The following is a 20,005-nucleotide window of genomic DNA, read 5'->3' as shown; positions in this document are numbered from 1 at the left end:
CTCTATCTCAACAGCACCTGGAGGCTTTTATGCTCATGGCTACTGAGCGAGATGTTTTAATGGCCCTGGACAGTGACCTGGTTATAGATGGCATTGCTGAGAGAAGTGAGCTGCTGCAGAAATTGCTAATTTAAGGAGGTAGGAAATATTTTTATTTTTATTTTATTCCATGACTTGCCTGCTGTTGTGCCAATATGTGTTCCTTCTAGCCAGCCTCCTCCTAAGAGCAACACGTTGCCCTTGTTTTTTTTTTTACATCTATTTTACTAAAGTTATTGTTATAAATATTGTTCAGTAACCTTTTTACATAAAGTGTGGCGTGGGCAGTGGGGGGGGTCTGAGTCAAAAAGTCCAGGGCCATTTTTCATTCCCATTCCGTCCCTGTCTGACACCTCCTGATATAGAGGTTCTGGATGGCAGGGAGCTCAGCCCCAGTGATGTACTGGGCGCACTAGGAGTGGAGAATTTCCGAAAACGATTACGCAAGTTTTTTTGGTAATTATCATTCATCGGGAAAAGGTCATTTCCAGCAGCCAGCACACATAACCGTGTGCTCTAAACAACTATTGGCTAGTTCTTCTGTCTGTAAAGAAACAGGCCGGGAATAGGTTGAGCCTGCTGCAACGATTAGATTATAACAAGCCGCTCTCATTTCCCCATCTTCCAGTCGCAAGTCTCCCCTTCTCCAAACATTATGTATGAATCAGAACCTGTAGCTAGTCATTTGTTGTATCTAGTTATTTCCTGTCGACTTTACTGATGTCACAGTTGTTTTTGTCTGGCTACGTGGCATTGTTCAGTAGGCCTACTTTGTCCGTCCGTATAATTACTCCATGGCTGATGACATTTGTCGTTATGTCGTAATCCAAGCCAATGTTTGCCTGCTATTATGATTTATTCTCGCCCGGGCAAGTTTACAGAGCGACAGATCATCATAAATTCAAATGACAAATGTAGATAGTTTATTTTGATTGTACAAATGTTGTGGCATCAGTATCAGGAGAGAAACATTTTGCACCTCTCAAAAAAGTGAAACAATATATGGGGCAAGCGAATTAGCCTACTTTCATCTAAATCTGCCTGGAATAAATGCAGACAGTAGTAGTCAGCCATGCATTAGGCTATTTATTAGCCTATTTCCGTTGATATTTTAATAGGACTAAGTAAGTAACTCATGTGCATTTTCATCTGTCGCGGTCGTTTACCTTTGAACAATGTGTGTGAATGAGTGAAGGAAAATAACGATACGCTCTGAGTGATAGCACAGTAATGCATACTTGAAGTATAGGCTTTACCTACATTTAAAGTGCACTTCCGGGTTTTCAGAGTAAATCCGATTACCAGTATGATGAGATCGGCACACCCCTAGTCCGCACCATCTCCTGTGGCGATTTGCGGTCGAGTGCGGTGCGTTTGCGATACCAAATGGTGATGCTGCCAGTGAAGATGCTCTCGATGGTGCAGCTGTAGGACTTTTTGAGGATCCTCTTCACGACTGTTCAGATGTAGGGAACGTGTTAAGTCCTTAGTGATGCGGACGCCAAGGAACTTGAAGCTTTCAACCCGCTCAACTACAGCCCCGTTGATGTGGATGGGGGCATTCTCTCCCCCTTTTTCCTCTATTCCACAGTAAGCTCCTTGGTCTTACTGATGTTGAGGAAGAGGCTGTTGTCCTGGCACCACACTGCCAAATCTTTGACCTCCTCCCTGTAGTAGGCTGTCTCATTGCCTTTTGTGATTGAGTTTGAGTTTGAGTTTATTTTAATTTTTACAGGGACAGTGCACATTAATCAACATTTCAGTAAAAGTGCCGGTTTTAGCCAACCGGCTAATTTTCAACCGCAGTCCCTGGGCAGGTTATTAAAAACAATTACAATATAGACAATAGCAACATAGAACAAGCAAGACATAGCAACATAGGACAAGCAAGACGTAGCATACAGACAGAGCAACATAGGACAAGCAAGACGTAGCATACAGACAGAGCAGCATAAAACAAAAAGCAGCAAGACAAAATTCATAAAAGCAACAAAGTGTTTCCACACCTCACAAGCTACAGACAACATGGAGTGGCAACACACAGCTAGGGACCATGTTCACAAATCTGATTGACCTTTAGCCATGTCTTCAAGCATTTTGTGAAAGTGTGATATGTGGTGCAGTTATGTGTGTCTGATGGCAGTGTATTCCAGACATGGGAAGCTCTCACAGAGAATGCAGATTTACTAAAGGTGCTTTTCCTTAGGGGAACTATACAGTCACCTCTCATGGCAGACCTTGTGGATCTGCTGCCTTATGTCTGGGTTTTCTGATTAACAAAAATATTGAGTGGAGGGGGAGCCAGGCCATTAAGGATCTTGAATACAAGACATGCGTCGGTGTATTGCACAAGATTTTCCCAACTCAAGAGCTCATGCTTTCTAAGGATGTGACAATGATGATGGCTATTGGGCTTCCTATCAAGCACTTTGAGAGCCTGTTTGTAGACAGACTGAATAGGTTTTAATGTTGTACAGCAAGCTTGGGCCCAACTAGTCAAGCAGTATGTTAAGTGGGGGAGTATCATAGATTTGAAGTACAGTTTTGCTACGTCTGTAGTCAAACAATTTCGTATAAATCGGAAATTAGCTAGGTTGAATTTGGTTATTTGAATTACCTTTTTCACATGCTTTTTAAAAGAGAGGTTGGAATCAAGTATGATGCCAAGGTACTTAAAATCGGATACCACCTGGAGCTTCTCCCCTGACACATAGACATCTGGCTCAGTAGCATCTGTTGCCCTCTTTGTGAAGAACATGCAAACAGTTTTTTTCACATTGAGATGCAAACACGAGTCACTGAGCCACTTTGTAAACCTGGACCATTACAGTAGTGAGTTCTTGTGCAGCTTGTTGTTTGCTCTTTGCATGCACATATATCACTGTATCATCTGCATACATTTGAACTTCAGACCCAGTACAGACAGAAGGCAGATCATTAATGTACAGGCTGAACAGGAGGGGCCCCAGTATTGACCCTTGGGGCACGCCCACATCATAGCTACGAGTGGGCGACAGCTCATTGCTCACTCTGACACACTGAGTTCTGCCTTCAAGGTATGATTTCATCCATCTCAAGGCATCAGGGGAAAAGTTGAACTTGGACAATTTTGTGATGAGAATCTCATGGTTAACAGTATCAAAAGCCTTCCTTAGGTCCAGAAACACAGCCCCAACAGCACCCCCTTTGTCCATCTTGGACTTCACATTTTCCAGAAGAAAGCAGTTGGCCGTTTCTGTGGAGTGTTTCGCTCTGAAGCCAAACTGCATGGAGTGTAATGTGAAGGGGCTGTTGTTGAGGTGGGCAATCAGTTGTTCTGCTACACACTTTTCAACAACCTTTGACACCACAGGTAATATACTAATGGGCCTGTAGTTACTCACGTTAGCAGGGTCTCCTGATTTAAAGATGGCCGTTATTATGGCCGACTTCCATACCCTTGGAAACACACCGAGACCAATAGATGTGTTGGTGACCTTAGTAATGGGGCCAATGAGTGACTCCATCCCAAACACATCTTTGGCTTTAGAGTTCTTTAGTGAGCTAATCACCTTGTTCACCTTTGACTCAGAAACCTCCCTTATGATGAAGACAGGTTGAGTGTCATTCACTAGCACTGAGCCCAAGAAACAAGTGGAGGGGTTCTGTGTCAGTACCCTGACAGAGTCAATAAAGTAGGAATTGAAGGCTATTGCTATTTCGACTGCATCCTGTGTTAGATTGTTATTCACCATGATTTCTAGTCTTTTTGCAGTGTTACTATGGTCTTTCCCTGTTAACTTTTTTAGATTCTCCCATATCAATTTAGAATTTCCCTTTGCTTCACCAATTATGTTAATAAAAAAGTTTGCCTTGGCCTGTCTGATTTCTTTCATCACCTTATTTCTCAACATGGTAAACCTACGTCTGTCATGCTCTAATTTAGATTTTAGGGCTATTTTTAGAGCATAATCTCGTTCTTTCATCAATTTCCAGATTTCTCCATTTAGCCAAGGAAGAGTGATTAGGCCTAACACCGTCATGTCGTCAGCAAACTTGTGTTGCTGTTGGAGTCATGTGTAGCCATGCAGCCGTGGGTGAACAGGGAGTACACAAGGGGACACTGGCACCAATGGGACTTATAAAACTGTAATATCTTACGTTTCACTGAGTCGTGGCTGAATTACAACACGGATAATATACAGTTGGCGAGGGGTGGGGGTGTGTGTCTATCTGTCAATAACAGCTGGTGCGCGATGTTTAATATTCAAGAGGTCTCGAGGTATTACTTGCCTGAAGTAGGGCTTGCAAACTATTACGGACTACAAAGGGAAACCCAGACACGAGCTGCCCAGTGACACGAGCCTACCAGATGAGCTAAATAGATTTTATACTCGTTAGAGGCAAGCAACACTGACACATGCCTGAGAGCACCAGCTGTTCCAGATGACTGTGTGATCACGCTCTCAATGTGTTATTTAAATGATTTGCACATCAAACTAGCTAATTAAAAACAAAATATATATATATATATATATTGGAAAATTCCCCCTCCCCAACTCTGTACACTGCACATCGTCCTGCAGCCGAACGGTAGTGTAGTAGTTCCTAGTGGCTCCCTTTTGAGTTGCGTATGTCATCTCACGGTCAGGTACAGGTTAAAGGCTTCAATTCAACCGTTTGTTATTAGGCCTAAGAGGTAAAGACTAGTTTGATTGCTTCAACAGCATGGCGAATGAGCTTATTTACATCTTCTACATTCACTGTCATCAGCTGATAGCCCACCCCTCTTCTCTTTGAGCAGTAGACTTGCTTAGAATGGGATGAGTGATTTTGCAGAAAATAAAGCCTATGCTAATTAATATATGACGACTTTATTTCCAAAATGCTTTATCCAACAATTGTTTTATATTTTGTTTACAATAACTGATTGATTATGGGTACCGCCATGTGTGTGTACAATATTACTGTTCTCAGATGTTTTCTTCGTGCCTTTGAGATGTGTATTAAATGTATTTTATGTAGTTCACATTCTTAAAATAAAGTGGTGATCCTAACTGACCTAAAACAGGGATTTTTTTGCTAGGATTAAATGTCAGGAATTGTGAAAAACTGAGTTTAAATGTATTTGGCTAAGGTGTTTGTAAACTTCCGACTTCAACTGTCTATATAGGCCTGTGTTTAGTTTATGGTTGTGTTCTCAACCCTTGTTCTCTTATTCCTCTACACACTACACTGACGTTTTAAATATTCCTTTAGGTGCTTGTGAGCCTGAGGACACCACCTGTCATCCTGAACTTCCTGCTGACCACCTGAACTACATAATCTGCTGGACATGGGTCTATGCTCATGGTCTCCTGTTCTTTCATACCTCTGTGTTAGTTATATTTATAATGTTTTACTGCCACCTAGTGGGATATATATGTTTTAACAACTGTGCAACATCTGGCTGAAGCCCTAAAGGATGTGAGAATAAGGAAGTTGGAAGAGGGAGGGGAAAGGTATAGGCTTTATTCATAGGACCACCAGGAGAGGAGTGTTGACTCCACTGGGACCAGGCAAGGAGTATTGACCTCCCCGGGCTTGATTATTGACATTTGGACAGACTCTGGAATCTGTTTGCCAATAATCCCAGAAGTAGGTAGACTAAAGAAATTGGAATTGACCTCTGGAGTAGATGCACTGCAGACTCTGAATAAGGAACTGCCCCACAACTTGCACATCACATGCATGACTTGTTCAGAGCTTGCTACTGTAACTAACCATTCATCCCATCCTTTCACTCTGCTAATCTTCATTAATTTAGTATAAATTGGGTGTGGACAGGTAAAATTTAAGAGGGGGAAAGAAAGAACAGGAGTTGGTGTTGGAGCATAATTTAGTTGGGAAATAAAAAGAGAACGAGTAAGGCTTCAGGACAAAGAGTAAGAGGGGGGAGATATACTGTATGACTTTGCCAGAGACTGTGAGCAGGTAATGGGGGGGGGGGGGGGGGGGGGGTAGAGGAGAGGTAGGGAGAGAAGTGGTATAGGGGAAGAGAAATGACAGAAAGAGGGGAGAAGCCTAGATAGAAAGGGGAAGGAGAACAGAACAGAGGGGAGGAGGCATAAATATTTGAGGCCCCCAGAAGTAGACTTATGTTAAAGCTGTTGGTGGTTTAGGTTTGGCTGTTTATTGTCATACATGAGTACATTAGTGTAACTCAACGCTGTGTGTTCTTTCTATAAACTAGGGTACCAGTGAAGATTTCCTAGACTGGACAACTTGTTACAGCTGTTGATAAGTCATTGATAATAATTGGCAATGTTTTTTTACATTGAAGATAAAAAGGGGGGGGGGGGGGGATCATAGCTATATTTAATCAAATGAATGAGTTGATTTAACCCTTTATCACGATTGGTGTCTTGATGGATTTGTCCAAAGTAGTGTGACATAAATCCTTTATTTTCTGTCCATGTATTTATGGAAGTGTAAGTTGTCATATCATATATTAAGCATTAATCAGTTCAATTAGATATTGTACTGTAAGAATCCTGGATCTAGCTATTGGGACAGTTTTTTGTATAACGACGTAACATTTTGTGTCTCCTTATGTTACTGCGTGAAAATAGTTTTCATGTATGCAAAATCGAATGCTTCAAACCGAAAGAGTCACCTTACCTTACCTTGATACTTAAAACCTACATTGATACTGTTATCAAGGCGGTTCTTCAGAATTAGTCATACTACTTGTTGGATGCGCATTTGGTGTTGAGCTGTTTAATTACAGCATAATATTTTCACACATCATCTGATCCGATAAGGAATTTTCTGAATGACAGTCAAGTGATGAACAGCTACTGTGATAGCTCATGCGATGCAACAACAGCCCAACTGCTGGGGGGGAAAAAAGGTGTTCACGAGTAATGTCCAGAATATTTTTGGTGTTTCATTCGATACACGGGTGAAGACAGTTGTGCCTGGATCCACATTGGATCCAATATCTCTAGCGAATTGATGTTGATCATCTGTTGTCTGCTTGATTTACAGCAGGGTCTCGTTAGATTTAACAGAGAAATTATTAAGGTAATGATGTCATGCTTTCATATGTTTTTGTGCCTCGGATTAGACACAGAGTCTGCTGTGCGCTATTGTGTAGGATATACTTTTGCGAAACAGCCAAAACAATGAATTATTCTGGATATGGTGGGTTTCTTCACAATATGACCTGGTATTGAAATAACATGACAAATAACATTTTGGTTTCCATGTTACACCTGCAATTTTAAACAAAACAAGGATCTTGATGGAGACTACTTGAACTTGAATTTGAAGCTCAGAAATGAAATTACTGAAATAGACCTACCTTGAAAATCAGACGTATCCTTAGTGGAAGGGTCTTATGCTATCTATTCTGTGGCGGTAAAACCATGTGCGGTTTTTATAAGCACGAGAACATTTGATGGCTTCAACTTGGCTTTCCATACAAATCCTTCGATTAAAAGGAACCTGGTTTTTGGTCACTTTCTCATAAAAATAGCGATGGTGATATTCAAACGGTGAGATTAATGCTACCCCTATTCATGACTTTATTGTGTCCCTGTGTCAGCTACATTGGCTACAGGAAGATCGCCATGCATCCACAAGCTCCAAATCCATTGAAGCGGCGGGAAACAAACAAAGTGGGCAAATTTCTCACAAAACGGATAAAAAATGTATTCACAGATCATTATAAGTGAGCAGGAGAACTTATAAATTGGCTGCAATAATTAAAAGGATTTTTCAACCACCAAATCTAGTTAGTCAGGCAATGTCCACATTATTCTCACATATTTTAGAATGTAATAATCATTTGAATATTAATGCATTGGCAAAGCCAAAAAAATGTGGTAATGGCTTACTTTTTTGACACTTCTGGCATGTTTTTTTTTTTTTTTTTTTTTTTTGGGGGGGGGGGTATGTACAATTATAATTGTATAACATTGAGGTCCTTGAAAATCACAATGAAGTGTTTGAAAAAGTCTTTGAATTTGACTTGCCAATGTATTTATGAACCCTGCTTAAAGGATGTATAGTCCTAGGCCTATGCTGTTGTATAGGTGGAGTTACAGTATTGGACAATTTGCATGTATTAACGTTTTTTCCCTCTGTGCATGTGGAACTGCATGACAAATGTTTCAAACCATTTTACATTTTTTATCCCAATGTCACACAATGGCCCCATTATTTATAGAAATAACCTAAAGGACTGCAACAGTAAAACACACAGACACGCATGCACACAAATACATGTGCACACACACATTCTCTCTGTCTCCATCTCTCCACCCTGTAGAGGACTTTGGGTTCCTCCCTGATCGATACAGTGCATTTTTCACAGCAGTGGTCTGGTGTCTTCTTTCAGGTCCTCTCATCGATCTGCCATGAACAGACGCCAGCCAGGGTCCTCTTCTGTCTGCATAAGGGTGGCAATGGCATCAGTCATGTGACATGGTGTGTTGGTGTGGACGGGTACAAACTGTCACCCATTCGTTCTCTGTCTTCTTTCTCTCCCAATAACTGCCCTCCCACAATGGTAGACAGCCCCAGGTGTGCTCTAACAAACCCCTAGTGTAACTAGATGGCCAATTGGAGGGAAAGGGAGGTGGTATGACTCCCTTCTTTTTCTGACTGACAGACTGATCCCAGCCCCTCCCACCACCAGCTGGTGGCAGAGTTCCATATAAGGCTTTGTGTCCCGTGAGGCCAGTCTGTTTGGCGTAAGAATGATGATAACAGTTGCCAAGACAGCACAAACAGATCTGGAACTGGGCAACTATCCTCTACACTGTTAAAAAAAATCATTGTGAGGCAACCAGAGTTTGCTCAACGTTTGGGCATGTAGCTGAACCAACATACAGTGGGGCAAAAAAAGTATTTAGTCAGCCACCAATTGTGCAAGTTCTCCCACTTAAAAAGATCTGCGAGGCCTGTAATTTTCATCATAGGTACACTTCAACTATGACAGACAAAATGAGAAGGAAAATCCAGAAAATCACATTGTAGGATGTTTAATGAATGTATTTGCAAATTATGGTGGAAAATAAGTATTTGGTCACCTACAAACAAGCAAGATTTCTGGCTCTCACAGACCTGTAACTTCTTCTTTAGGAGGCTCCTCTGTCCTCCACTCGTTACCTGTATTAATGGCACCTGTTTGAACTTGTTATCAGTATAAAAGACACCTGTCCACAACCTCAAACAGTCACACTCCAAACTCCACAATGGCCAAGACCAAAGAGCTGTCAAAGGACACCAGAAACAAAATTGTACACCTGCACCAGGCTGGGAAGACTGAATCTGCAATAGGTAAGCAGCTTGGTTTGAAGAAATCAACTGTGGGAGCAATTATTAGGAAATGGAAGACATACAAGACCACTGATAATCTCCCTCGATCTGGGGTGCCACGCAAGATCTCATCCCGTTGGGTCAAAATGATCACAAGAACGGTGAGCAAAAATCACAGAACCACACGGGGGGACCTAGTGAATGACCTGCAGAGAGCTGGGACCAAAATAACAAAGCCTACCATCAGTAACACACTACGCCACCAGGGCCTCAAATCCTGCAGTGCCAGACGTGTCCCCCTGCTTAAGCCAGTACATGTCCAGGCCCGTCTGAAGTTTGCTAGAGAGCATTTGGATGATTCAGAAGAAGGTTGGGAGAATGTCATATGGTCAGATGAAACCAAAATATAACTTTTTGGTAAAAACTCAACTCGTCGTGTTTGGAGGACAAAGAATGCTGAGTTGCCTCCAAAGAACACCATACCTACTGAAGCATGGGGGTGGAAACATCATGGGGCTGTTTTTCTGCAAAGGGACCAGGATGACTGATCCGTGTAAAGGAAAGAATGAATGGGGCCATGTATCGTGAGATTTTGAGTGAAAACCTCCTTCCATCAGCAAGGGCATTGAATATTTTTTATTTGTATTTTTTATTTAAAACCAGGTAGGCTAGTTGAGAACAAGTTCTCATTTACAACTGCGACCTGGCCAAGATAAAGCATAGCAGTGTGAACAGACAACAACACAAAGTTACACATGGAGTAAACAATAAACAAGTCAAAAACACAGTAGAAAAAAAAGATAGTCTATATACATTGTGTGCAAAAGGCATGAGGAGGTAGGCGAATAATTACAATTTAGCAGATTAACAATCGGAGTGATAGATGATCAAATGGTCATGTGCAGGTAGAGATACTGGTGTGCAAAAGAGCAGAAAAGTAAATAAATGAAAACAGTATGGGGATGAGGTATGTAAATTGGGTGGGCTATTGTACAGCTGCAGCGATCGGTTAGCTGCTCAGATAGATGAAACGTGAGTGGGTCTTTCAGCATGACAATGATCCTAAACACACCGCCCGGGCAACGAAGGAGTGGCTTCGTAGGAAGCATTTCACGGTCCTGGAGTGGCCTAAGCCAGTCTCCAGATCTCAACCCCATAGAAAATCTTTGGAGGGAGTTGAAAGTCCGTGTTTCCCAGCAACAGCCCCAAAACATCACTGCTCTAGAGGAGATCTGCATGAAGGAATGGGCCAAAATACCAGCAACAATTCAACTTGAGAATATATTCTACCTTATTTGTGTATTTCTCAGTGTAAATGTAACTCTTTATGACAATACATTACATACTGTGTATTGAGGGCCTAGTTACACCCTAACGCAGTGGTCTGAAACTCCTGGTTTACAAGCCAAATCAAGCCTGCAAGTCACGTTATACTGGCTTGCGAAGTGATGTGTATATTCCTATTGAAATCCAGCCAGAGTGAGGATATCCAACAATTGGAACTTTTAATCACTGCAACCTGCATTGAGAATGACTGCCAGGGTAGGGAAGATGGATCATTGAGACTACCAAAATAATTTAAACTAGAACAGCCATCTCAGTAATGGGTGCAAAAAGTCCAACTACTAAGAGATTGGTTTAGTTTAGAAAAAGGTAGCTAACACTTTACTTGACACCCAGTGTCATAACATATTATGACAGTCATAACCATGTCATAACAGCTGACATAACTTGTCAAAATATGGTCATAACACTGTCATGGCTTATATATTTACGCCTGTTGTGACATATATTGTGTTATTTTGCAGCTGGTTGTGACACCTCCATAGGAGTGTTAAACGCACATTTATTCAAATTACTTTTTTCCAGCCAAGAAGTTTCCTTTTGTTTTGAAAGCTTGTTTCTTCAATCTTTTGTTGTTGTAATGAATTCTTTACAGTCATGTTTTTTTCCATCACATTTTAAATCACTTGTAGAAAATACACTTCACGACCCTGTCATTGAAGCATTATGGCCATCCTGTGTCACTTTACTTGGACTAAGAAAATACACTTTATGACACTCTCAAGAGGCATTATGACCATCATCATCATCATATAAGCCAGATAGGCCTACCACGTACATGCCCTTATGTCAGTCATCAGTCAAAAAGAGGGTGTCTTGTCCTGCTCCTGAAATCTGCTCCTGCATTCATCCCAGTCATCAGAAACAGAGCATTTGGGGTATGTGCATGTCTGATATCAATGCGTGCGCAATTATAAATATAATTAAATATGGTCAATTTAAAAAAAGCAAGTATATATCATAACCATACTGCTGACATGTGGCCTATGGTCTAATTGAACGTTTTGCCTTGTGTGGTAGGTTTTGACACTCTTATGTAGGTGTCATAACCAGCCATAAAATAACTACCATGGTAGGTTTTGTGGGTTTTTACACTCTTATGTAGTTGTCATAATCAGCCATAAAATAACTACCATGGTAGGTTTTATGGGTTTTTACACTCTTATGTAGTTGTCATAACCAGCCATAAAATAACTACCATGGTAGGTTTTATGGGTTTTTACACTCTTATGTAGTTGTCATAACCAGCCATAAAATAACTACCATGGTAGGTTTTGTGGGTTTTTACACCAGCCATAATGCATATAATATAATGCAATATATGTCACAACAGTTCTAAATATATGTGTCATGACAGCTATTATGACACGGTTATGGCTGTGCCATAACGTGTTATAATGCTAGGTGTCAAGTAAAATGTTACTGTTATTTTTGTTTGTGTAGCATAAAATGAATTAACCAATCAATGTACATGCAAAAACACAGGTATTGAAACAAACAATTCTGAAAATCAACCTGCAATAGAGCATGCTGGGAAATATGATAATGATGGGTGTGGTTTTGAGCAAACATATATTTGTAATTCTACTCAACAAGCTTGTTAAAATTCAGCTCACTTTGAGCAGAGTTTGTTGATTCAAAGTACAACTGTAAGGATAGGATTGTGTCCACATTTGGGCATATAGTTGAACCAACATACAGTGTTGCCTTAAGGCAAACAGGAATTTTGTTTTTATTACATTTAGCTAGCTCACTGTGAACAAAGTGTGTAGAGTGAACAAATGCTTACACATTAGCTAAATGTTTTGACTTTCTGAAGTCCACCCAACTCACCGAATAACGCTGAATAAACAATTGGTTAAGTTGTATTTTTTTTGTGTGGAGTTTGTCATTAGAAGAGATGATGACCAGGAACACATTGTTGGTGTTAGTAATTTGTGGGCTTTGGTAACTCTTCTGCACCAACCTGGACCTATTTACACCATACAACATTATTCATCGATATCCTCCTGAACCTTTCTGCTTCGGATCAGGCTCTTTAGCATTATCCTGGACCAATTTACAAACTAAACCAATAGCTTTCATGCAAATAATATGTATATTTGATATAAACGAGGGACTATAGCCAAAGACAGATGCCCTGTGAGTTTGATTTCGCCATGGGGATCTATTTCAGCAGAGTCTGGAAACAAACATATTTTTTTTATACCATCAGGAAACACAATCTGTTATCATAGTGTCCTAACAGAGTGCTGACGAGAAACCAAATAGTATAACGAATTGTATTTATTTTTTTAAAACCTGGGTTAAATGCATGGGAGTGAATTTGAGTTCAGTGTATTTGCTCAGTTCAGCTCAGTACTTTTGCCATCCAGGAGTATAAAAAATATAAAAAATATACGTCAAAATATTCAAATAAAATATACCTGAATACTTACTTTGAATGTATATGAAAGTAAGTTAGATATTTGAAATTGTATTTGAACCCAGGTCTGCACTGCACACACATTACGCTTGTTCTCTCAGGGTGGAAGTGGGGTCGAGGGCTGAGTTAAAGTTCAAACATTTAAAAGTTTGTTGATAAAATGTGTGGTACCTTTTATCTGCTAATAGTATTTCATTTCAATGCTATATTAGATACAGTTAAGTAATGGGGCCCATTTACTTGAGACAATATCATTGATCCGCATTCATAAAATATTGATATCATTCTGCAAAACATCCTCTTTCGCTAAGCTATTAATGGACTTACTGTACATTGTCATACACACGTCATCTGCACGCGTCATAACTAAAGACTGCCTGTCACAAATGATTCTGACAGATGACTATACCGAGTCAGCGTTCTGACAGGACAGGGAAAGGGTCAAGGAGGAATTGGTTTAGGTGATGACTTAATACACTGTAGGTAAATAAATCACCTTACACCTTGACCAAACCGGCCCCACTCGTACGCCATACTGCGCATGTTGATTTGGTCTATCCCCACCAGACGCACTCATGACACCAAGGTAAAAATACCAAAACTATGCAGCTTTTCAGGGAAGTTTAGGTACCAATAAACACAGGCAGTTAGGAAAGCAAAGGCTAGCTTTTTCAAACAGACATTTGCATCCTGTAGTACAAACTCAAAAAAGTTCTGGGACACTGTAAAGTCCATGGAGAATAAGAGCACCTCCTCCCAGCTGCCCACTGCACTGAGTCTAGGAAACACTGTCACTACCGATTAATCCACAATAATTGAGAATTTCAACAAGCATTTTTCTACGGCTGGCCATGCTTTCCACCTGGCTACCCCTACCTCGGTCAACAGCCCTGCGCTCCTCACAGCAACTCACCCAAACCTCCCCCACTTCTACTTCACCCAAATTCAGATAGTTGATGTTCTGAAAGAGCTGCAAAATCTGGAGCCCTACAAATCAGCCAGGCTAGACAATCTGGACCCTCTCTTTCTAAAATTGTCTGCTGAAATTGCTGCAAACCCTATTACAAGCCTGTTCAAACTCTCTTTCGTATCATCTGAGATTCCCACAGATTGGAAAGCTGCTGCGGTCATCCCCCTCTGCAAAGGGGGAGACACTCTAGACCCAAACTGCTACAGACCTATATCAATTCTACCCTACCTTTCTAAGGTCTTTGAAAGCCAAGTTAACAAACAGATTACCGACCATTTTGAATCTCACCATACCTTCTCCGCTATGCAATCTGGTTTCCGAGCTGGTCATGGGTGCACCTCAGCCACGCTCAAGGTCCTAAACGATATCATAACCACCATCGATAAGAGAAATTACTGTGCAGCCATATTCATCGACCTGGCTAAAGGCCTTCGACTCTGTCAATCATAACATTCTTATTGGCAGACTCTACAGCCTTGGTTTCTCAAATGATTGAGGCACCTGCCTGTCCGTCCAGCATCACTACTCTGGACGGTTCTGACGTAGAATATGTGGACAACTACAAATACCTAGGTGTCTGGTTAGACTGTAAACTCTCCTTCCAGACTCACATTAAACATCTCCATTCCAAAATGTAATCTGGAATCGGCTCCCTATTTCGCAACAAAGCATCCTTCACTAATGCTGCCAAACATACCCTCGTAAACTGACCATCCTACCGATCCTCGACTTCGGCGATGTCATTTACAAAATATCCTCCAACACTCTACTCAACAAATTGGATGCAGTCTATCATAGTGCCATCCGTTTTGTCACCAAAGCCCCATATACTACCCACCACTGTGACCTGTATGCTCTTGTTGGCTGGCCCTCACTTCATACTCGTTGCCAAACCCACTGGCTCCAGGTCATCTACAAGTCTCTGCTAGGTAACGCCCCGCCTTATCTCAGCTCACTGGTCACCATAGCAGCACCCACCCGTAGCACACGCTCCAGCAGGTATATCTCACTGTTCACCCCCAAAGCCAATTCTTCCTTTGGCCCCCTCTCCTTCCAGTTCTTTGGTGCCAATGACTGGAACGAACTTCAAAAATCTCTGAAGCTGGAGACTCTTACCTCCCTGACTAGCTTTAAGCACCAGCTGTGAGAGCAGCTCACAGATCACTGCACCTGTACATAGCTCATCTGTAAATAGCCCACCCAATCTACCTCATCCCCATATTGTATTTTTTTTATCTTGCACCCCAGTATCTGAACTTGCACATTCATCCTCTGCACATCCTACCATTCCAGTGTTTAATTGCTATATTGTAATTACTTTGCCACCATGGCCTATTTATTGCCTTTACCTCCCTTATCCTACCTCATTTGCACATGCTGTATATAGACTTTCCTACTGTATTATTGATTGTATGCTTGTTTATTCCATGTGTAACTCTGTGTTGTTGTATGTGTCAAACTGCTTTGCTTTATCTTGGCCAGGTCGCGGTTGCAAATGAGAACTTGTTCTCAACTAGCCTACCTGGTTAAATAAAGGTGAAATATTTGTTTATTTTAAATATGCAGACATTCCATTCAAACGATGAGGTCAATCCACAGCCGTACACTGGCTCAAATAAGTTGATGAAAGGACTTAGACAAGTTATACATTCAAAAAGTACTGATATTGAGTCATATAATGGTGTAACAGCATTCCAAGAAAACCAAATCTGAGACATTTATGTTCTATTTACATATATTTTAGAGGCTATTTATGCAGAAAATAAGAATAAAACGTGTATAGACTGTATCTGTAATAATATGACAATATCTTAGGTTGACTATAATTCCATGACACCATTTCTGATTCATCACATGCCTTACTTTTATTTTCCTGCATAAGTAAAAGCAGGAAATGCATCACCTAGGTCTCTACTCCCGTTCATAGTTTTGGATCTCTCCCTGACCAAGGTGGTTGCCATTTTTTGCCCCATTATGGAACTTTTGAGGGTTTATGACATAGCTGAGGGTTTATGACATTATTATGATCTCTTTGGATTTGGCGTTCTCTCTTGGGGTACTATTTGAAAATATATTACCACAAGTGCAATGCCTTACACAAATTTATTTGTTGCAGAGAACTTCCCCCAAGACATTGAATACATGTTGTTTAGTAAATTTAGTAAGTTTAGTTTAGTTTTCTGTGAGAAGCAAGTTCATTTAAAATGATATGTGATTTTGTTTATGTAGATACAATGCAATGTTGTTAAAGTAACCAAAAACCTGATCTAATTTGCATATTCATAGTGAGGTGGCAGCAAAAATGCAGCAAACAGTAGAATGTTCGCCACAAGTTTTCCAGAAATGTTTGCCAGAATTTGACGCAACAGTTTGCCACATCTCTCTCTCTCTCTCTCTCTCTCTCTCTCTCTCTCTCTCACACACACACACACACACATCTGAACCCCCGCCCATTTCAGTCATAAAACTCAAGCACAACACAGACAGGCACGCCAAAATAGCTGCCGCGTCTCTGTCGGATCTCGTCTGTTTATCGATCTCACTTCAGCTCAGAATCCCATTCCGCTACTGCTGTCCCATATGAAGAGGGGGAAAGAAAGCACTCCCCGACCACGCACATTCACACCGAAGCCTTCTTCAAATTACTCTCTGACCAGCTTTTTCGCAGCGGAACATGAGCGATAAAGATAAAAACGCCGGTAAGAAACGTTTATGTCCTTATTTTTATTTGATTTGTGTCGGTCTATCTGCGAAGGTGCCGAGGGTGCAGGCTATTGCAGCGTGCGTCGGTCAGTGTGTGAGTGGGTTGTGGAAGCCTACAGAAATCATCAACTCCCACTTTTCTGTATTTTTACGTCCATTGCCGTAGGGGCCAGTGAAATTGCATTTCACGTTACTGTTGTGCAGAAGATACATGCGCTTCGTTATGTCAGGTGGTGAAGAAAAGTGCTTACTTATCACTTTTTTCTCCCGCGAGATAAATGTTCTGTTACGCCTGTCTTTAGCTCCCTGATCACATCAGCATGCGCCAAAGTGGAGGGGTCGTTGTTGCAGGAACAAGTGCCAAGTCTGCCAACATTTCCGACAGCGGTTAGGGCACTGAGCACCCGAGGTTGCTAGTTGTTAAAATCGAGTTGATTTATGACCCCATGACTTTAACCACCCCATTTTGTTTTAATATTAGCTCATCATGGGTTGCATATTGCCAAGATAGTGATTTATGAATAGTCATTCGTGAAATTCTGTATACAGTGGATTATTGTTTGCATCTATTGTGTGTAGGCTAGTTCTAGTTGGCTCAATGTTTTCTAGTGCACAAGTGTTGTCTTTGTACTTCAGGTATTATGTAATAGCCTACATTAGCTGCAAAAAGTCATATCAGAAGCATGTTCACTGAAAGGGGACTTTCAAAGACCTGAGTGCAGGTACATGTATTCTAATAATAAATATATGTACAGTGCATTCGGAAAGTATTCAGACGCCTTTACTTTTTCCACATTTTGTTACGTTACAGCCTTATTCTAAAATCAATGAAATTGTTTCCCCCCCTCGTCTATCTACACACAATACACCATAATGACAAAGCAGAAACAGTTTTTTAGAAATGAAATATTACATTTACATAAGTATTCAGACCCCACTCCTGCGTGGTCTTGGCTGTGTACCTTTACCCCAGTCTAAGGATCTGAGTGCTCTGGAGCAGGTTTTCATCAAGGATCTCTCTGTACTTTGGTCTGTTCATCGTTGTCTCGATCCTGACTAGTCTCCCAGTCCCTGCCGCTGAAAAACATCCCCACAGCATGATGCTGCCACCACCATGCTTCACTATAGGGATAGTGCCAGGATTCCTCCAGACGTGACGCTTGGCATTCAGGCCAAAGAGTCAAATCTTGATTTCATCAGACCAGAGAATCTTGTTTTTCAGGGTCTGAGAGTCTTTAGGTGCCTTTTGGCAAACCCAGAGCGAGCTTTCATGTGCCTTTTACTGAGGAGTGGCTTTTGTTTGGCCACTCTAGCATAAAGGCCTGATTGGTGGAGTGTTCTAGAGATGGTTGTCCTTCTGGAAGGTTCTCCCATCTCCACCATTGCTACTCTGACCAAGGCCCTTCTCCCCCGATTGCTCAGTTTGGCTGGGCGGCCATCTCTAGGAAGAGTCTTGGTGGTTCCAAACTTCTTCCATTTAAGAATGATGGAGGCCAATGTGTTTTTGGGTACCTTCAATGCTGAAGAAAATAATTGGTACTCTTCCCCAGATCTGTGCCCCAGATCTGTGCTCTGACATGTACTGTCAACTGTGGGACTTTATATAGACAGGTGTGTGCCTTTCCAAATAATGTCCAATCAATTGAATTTACCACAAGTTGTAGAAACATCTCAAGGATGATCAATGGAAACAGGATGTACCTGAGCTCAATTTCGAGTCTCATAGCAAAGGGTCTGAATACTTATGTAACTAAGGTATTTCTGTTTTTTATTTGTAATAAATTTGCAAAAATGTCTAAAAACCCGTTTTCGCTTTGTTATTATGAGGTATTGAGTGTAGATTGCTGAGGAATTTAAAAAAACGAACATTTTAGAATAAGGCTGTAATGTAACAAAATTTGGAAAAAGTGAATAGGTCTGAATACATTCCGAAGTATGCATGTTGAGAACATGTACACAAGTATAATTCATACGGCCTCCCGAGTGGTGCAGTGGTCTAAGGCACTGCATCGCAGGGCTAGCTGTGCCACTGGAGATTCTGAGTTCGAGTTCAGGCTCTGTCGCAGCCGGCCGCGACCGTGAGACCCATGGGGCGTGCACAACTGGCCCAGTGTTGTCCGGGTTAGGGGAAGGTTTGGCCTGCAGGTATGTCCTTGTCCCATCGCTCACTAGCGAATCCTGTGGAGGGCCGGACGTAGTGCACGCTGACACGGTCACCAGGTGTACTGTGTTTCCTTCGACACATTGGTGCAGCTGACTTCCAGGTTAAGTGGGCATTGTGTCAAGAAGCAGTGCGGCTTGGTTGGGTTGTGATTCCGAGGACGCACGGATCTCGATCTTCGCCTCTCCCGAGTCCGTACGTGAGTTGCAGCGATGAGACAAGACTGTAACTACCAATTGTATACCACAAAATTGGGGAGAAAAAAGTGTAAGAAAAACACAAGGGCATTAAATATGACCATAAACATTATACCCTATTCATTGCATTCCCAAATGCATAGAAACAAATATAGAACAATGGAATCGATCCATGAATATGCTTATACCAGATATGTTGGTGTGTATCATGCACTTAAACAGACTTACTTGCATATTCCATATCATAATCCCTACCTATACTTACTAAAACATCAGGTACTAACCTTGTTTTTCACATATTTGACATGAATGGCACATACTATTCACTCTCATATCACAGCCGTACAATAACACACAAACTATTCCCAACAGTCTTACCCTTGTAACGCCGATACTGATACCGATTATTGGAGGACCAAAAAAAAGCTGATCTCTGGAGTTGATAGGCTTGAAGTCATAAACATAAACAGCGCAATGCTTGAAGCACTTTCCTGCTGGCAAATGCAGTAAAGTGCTGTTTGAATGAATGCTTACGAGCCTGCTGCTGCCTACCACCGCTCATTCAGACTGCTCTATCAAATCATAGACTTAATTATAATATAATAACACACAGAAATACGAGCCTTAGGTCATTAACATGGTAAAATCCGGAAACTACCATTTCGAAAACAAAACGTTTATTTTTCAGTGAAATACGGAACCGTTCCGTATTTTATTGAACGGGTGGCATCCCTAAGTCTAAATATTGCTATTACATTGCACAACCTTCAATGTTATGTCATAATTATGTAAAATTATGGCAAATTAATTACGGTCTTTGTTAGGAAGAAATTGTCTTAACACAGTTCGCAACGGGCCAGGCAACCCAAACTGCTGCATAT

The sequence above is a fragment of the Oncorhynchus kisutch genome, linkage group LG30 (genome assembly GCF_002021735.2).
Source record: "Oncorhynchus kisutch isolate 150728-3 linkage group LG30, Okis_V2, whole genome shotgun sequence".
Taxonomy (NCBI): domain Eukaryota; kingdom Metazoa; phylum Chordata; class Actinopteri; order Salmoniformes; family Salmonidae; genus Oncorhynchus; species Oncorhynchus kisutch.
This window is presented reverse-complemented; position numbering follows the sequence as displayed.